Genomic DNA, 4,862 nt, shown 5'->3' on the forward strand with positions numbered 1-4,862 from the left:
AACAAAGTTGGAGGCGGCTTATGGTAGAGAAATTACATTAAATTATCTGGCAACAGCTCTGGTGGACATTCCTGCAGTCAGCATGCCAATTGCATGCTCCCTCAAAACTTGAGACATCTGTGGCATTGTCAGTGGTAGAAAAAGCACCCACTTGTCATACTTGAGTAAAAGTAAAGATACCTTAATAGAAAATGACTCAAGTAAAACTGAAAGTCACCCAGTAAAATACTACTTGAGTAAAAGTCTATAAGTATGTGGTTTTATGTCAGGGTTGAGTGTAGAGGGAACGTGGAATCACACGCAGGACACAGAGATTCAAAAAACAAATGTTTTAGTGAAGTCCGACAGTACAAGCCAACACGGCAACAGGCCACAGGCGAAACAAACGTACACTGGAACAGTCCAAAGTACATACGCACAACGTGCAGGACGCTCTTAAACAAAACGAAATACAGAGAGCATAGAACAGCGGACCAACATCTACACGTGACATAGAACAATTACACACAACACCTGACCAAACACAAGAGAACTAAATAGGGTGCCTAATGAACACTTAACAATGAACAGGTGTGACAAACAGGCAAAACCAATCAAACATGAAACATCGAACGGTGGCAGCTAGTACTCCGGAGACGACGACCGCCGAAGCCTGCCCGAACGAGGAGAAGGAGCCGCCTCGGCCGAAACCGTGACATTTTAAATATACTTAAGTATCAAAAGTAAATGTAATTGCTAAAATATACTTTATTATCAAAAGTCAAAGTAAACGTATAAATAATTTCATATTCCTCATTTTAAGTAAACCAGACGACACCATTTTATTTTTTCCATTGTATTTATGGATAGCCAGGGGCACACCAACACTCAGATTTTCTCTTGATAATTACGTGAATTTCACCATTTTTCTGTCCTAAGCATTCAAAATGTAACAAGTACTTTTAGGTGTCAGGGAAAATGTATGGAGTAAAAAGTACATCATTTTCTTTTGGAATGTAGTGAAGTAAAAGTTGTCAAAAGTAGAAATAGTAAAGTAAAGTACAGATACCCAAAAAACGACTTAAGTAAAAATACTTTAAAATACTACTTAAGTACTTTACACCACTGGGCATTGTGTTGTGTGACAAAACTTCACATTTTAGATTATTATTTTTTTAACGGGGTATCTTACAGTGAGTGAAAAAAGTATTTGATCCCCTGCTGATTTTGTACGTTTGCCCACTGACAAATAAATTATCAGTCTATAATTTTAATGGTAGGTTTATTTGAACAGTGAGGGACAGAATAACAACGAAAATCTTATATATCCCAACTTTACATTGGGTGGAAGATAGGCTTACCCTGGCGTAACGTTTTGATAACAGTGTAAATCTCTCTAGGACAAGGTGACTTTGATCCATATATTCACCTGCATTTACCCCCCAAAAATGAAAAGCTAATTAGCTGCTAATGTGGCTATCCTAGTAACTTCAAGAGCCAGTGTCTTTGAAAAGACCCCACAACAAGGTACATAATGTTTCAAGTCTGATTAACAAGCCTACTTTCTCAAAGTTCTGTTCCTACCAACTGTATGGGATGAACAGGAAAATCTGTTAAGTGTGTACTATAAATGTGGTAACGGTTTGACATCTGTGATATTCTCTAAAGTTGCAGATGCAGAAGACTTGAGGCCATGTGCCACCTCAAGCCAGAGCAACAGTAAGTGTCTGGTTGTAGTTTTAGGGTAAACAATTAGTTTTAGGGTAAACAATTGAATTGTATGAAGTATTATAGCTTTACAAACCTTTATTTAAAGTCTTATTACTACTTTGTGCATACTGTTAGAACTTTCCAAATAGTTGTGGTGCTGTGTATGGGTGAAACTTGTATTTACAACAGTAGTGAAATCACCCTATTCTTCTGGGGTAAAACACAAGTGTGATGCCATGTTTGTAAATATCTGTATGTATTTGCCATCAAACTAAAAGCATAATAAATAAATAAATAAATAATTCTTAGCATTTATTTTTGTTGGGATTCATTCACCTTCCCACTGAGCTCCTGACTGACAGCCCTTCACGTTTGGTTCTGTGCCAGTTTCAAAAGCAAAGTATGTCTTCATGTTTTTCCTTCTGTTTTCTCAGTTAGTCCAAGTGGCAGCCAGGAAGAAGCTGGCCAAGACAGAGCATCAGAATCAGGTTTCTTTAGCCATCAAGATATTGATCTCGAAATCGTAAATGTAGAAAGTTTCAATAACAGCATGATTTGTTCTTATATTTTAGACCAAGAGCTGCCATCCCTGCTTGATGAGCCTGTGGCTTCTGAGATGCCTGCTGGATACATTAAAGGTATATTATGCTAGCCTATATGTTACAACATGTTGCTTCTCTTGTATTGTCAACATCAATTCCAAATTGTTTGGCTGTCAGCGGATACATGGTTATCAATACTACTAATATATATGAAGGGTGGATATTTTGATGGAGGTATTTCACATGGCCTTGATCCATGTCCTGCCTGGTACTCATGGCTTGTATTGTCACGCTGCTTGCAGCAAAACTGTTGAGTCTTTATTATTTTGCAGATCTTCAAGCAGTGGAGATGAGGCTTCTCTGCCTTTTGGCTAAGATCAAGTGTAGTATCTGTTCTTATCAGTTTAATATCTGATACGTCCCCTATCTGGGGACCATATATTAAATTGATTTTTGGAACAGGGAGATGGAATAGGGTCTTGCTCCGTCCACTCCACGCATCGACCTGGTATTGCAGTACCTCCAGGAACGGTGCACCCCCTGTCATTGTAAAGATAAATCAGGCAAAGACAACAGAATTGCTTTGTTATATTCCATTAGAATCACGATGTATTTTATATTTTCACGTTTGACCATCTTCATCTCAATGTCAATGATGGCTAGAAAGTGATGGTGAAGTCAGTCACTGCTATATTGACTATGATAGCTGATGTGAATGGTGCGTTAATCATCTAATCAAATCAATGTTTATTCGTCACATGCACAGGATACAGGGTGTAAATGGTACAGTGATAATGCTTTAAATATAATGCTTTAAAAAAATCTTGGCATAGATTGGGAGTTGATCAACGTTGGGAATAACCACTTTAGACTGTTACAAAGTAACACATTTGTAGGTTCGTAAGTCACGTGGTCATCTGCCCTCCAATCGGAAATGACAGAAAGCGTTTATAAATTAAATCCAGATTAACAGCTAAATCGGAATAATAATATATGAAATACGGGTGGGGGAATCAATTTAGAGATAATAATATTGACATGACATTTGATCTTATATCACATATCTCTGGTAGCATTGATGCCACAAGGGAACTGAAGCAATTGTCCACTTGGTGGCGCAAGTGTTCCACCGACCGTCGCGTTTTCCAAGCAGTCCTGTGTGGTCCATCCAACTACATTTGAATGTTGAACCACTTGACTTCAATATATCATCAACGCAAATAATATGAACAATAAAAACAGCCTGTCATTATTTTATATGTCTGTAGAGCCTTGTACGATAAGACCAGGGTGAGGAGGCCTTCATAAAGTTGCCGTCCTAAATTACTAGAGGCCAAACTTCAAAGATGTCCATGGCACTGGACTGCAGTAAGAGCTAGGCCTACAGTGCGGCCTACGGAGCGGTCCTGGTGTATGGTCCTGGCTGCCTAAATGTTTCCTCCACATAATAAACTGTACAAACATGGCACTTTAGAGGGTTACTTTTACAATTAGCCTTACTGAGTCACTACAACAAACGTCATATCATGGGCATGAAATGCCATTAGGCCTAATGAAGATACCGTATATGTAAGTTACTTAGTTGGTGTCTTGTGAATCAACTGGTATGCGCATCAGGGTTTAATATTTCCTCGGTAACCTATGCTTCAGAGGGGAGGAGCAGGTAGTTTCCACACGCACACCCACTGGCAAAGATTTCCATTCCAGCTGGCAGGCAGAAACTGGAATACGTTTCTAGAGTGAGCTTTGTTGCGATTTTTGTGGGACTGAGAAAAAATCCCTGGAAAGTAAAATAAGGTTATTACCTGGATTCCATGCTCTTAAAATAACTGCTGTTCCTGAAAAGTATATAACACTTAAGTTTCCGGTTCATTTTTAGGTTATTTTTCGGTTCTGTTCCCTGAACCGGTTCCAACCCTAGATTACAACACATGTAGAAAACTGCTGGACATTACATTCAGGCAGCTTCAAAATAGTAGTGCAACCGTCAACTTCTCTCTCTAATGCATCCGCACTGTATGCAGTGAAGTCCGTTGATGTAAACGAACTCAGAAATCTCAAATAAATTAACTATTTATTAAAATATCTTGACGAAATGATGTACATTCAATCACGCAGACAAACCCAAAGTCTCTAGTTAGCTATGTGACTTGTAAAATAGTTTTTATCACGTTCTTCACTCACTCGGTTTGACACAAAAATAACACATAGCTAAAACCTTTACAAAACGTGATAATACCTTGACGTATTTGTGACCTAGCATGTTATGAAATGTTCTTTCTACATTAGAAAGTTGAAACGTGCTATTACATAACTGTAGTAATATATTTGAAACGGACACAACAGCTATTGTCTTTACAGCACAGTTTTAGCGCTTTTTTCTTTATCTGAAGAATGGTGCCCGCCTGACAACTGAGGTATAAGAGGTAGAGACGGTCTCCAAGATGGCCGACCGTTGTTTTCAACGTAATCTACTCACGTTCGCATCAGGCCAGGGTTCTGGTGGGGAAGTAGCCATCCTATGTACCTAGAGGAGACTGGCGGTAGGGTACTAGGGGGTAACTCGCCCCCCCTAAGAACAATGTCTAATTGCTGACACAAAAAAGCAACATTTTTTTTGGGGGGGGATTA

General features: G+C 38.9%; 1 long non-coding RNA gene and 1 other non-coding gene across 2 annotated transcripts; both read left to right on the top strand.

Moving 5' to 3' along the window:
* Positions 1-2,059: 2,059 nt before the first annotated feature.
* LOC121566735 lies at positions 2,060-2,586 on the top strand. Its single transcript, XR_006000983.2, has 3 exons — positions 2,060-2,177; positions 2,262-2,327; positions 2,564-2,586. It is a non-coding gene; the product is annotated as an uncharacterized LOC121566735 (long non-coding RNA).
* On the top strand, positions 2,583-2,773 carry LOC121566736. Its single transcript, XR_006000984.1, has one exon. It is a non-coding gene; the product is annotated as a U2 spliceosomal RNA (small nuclear RNA).
* Positions 2,774-4,862: the final 2,089 nt, after the last annotated feature.

This window comes from Coregonus clupeaformis, unplaced genomic scaffold (genome assembly GCF_020615455.1).
Source record: "Coregonus clupeaformis isolate EN_2021a unplaced genomic scaffold, ASM2061545v1 scaf0457, whole genome shotgun sequence".
NCBI lineage: Eukaryota > Metazoa > Chordata > Actinopteri > Salmoniformes > Salmonidae > Coregonus > Coregonus clupeaformis.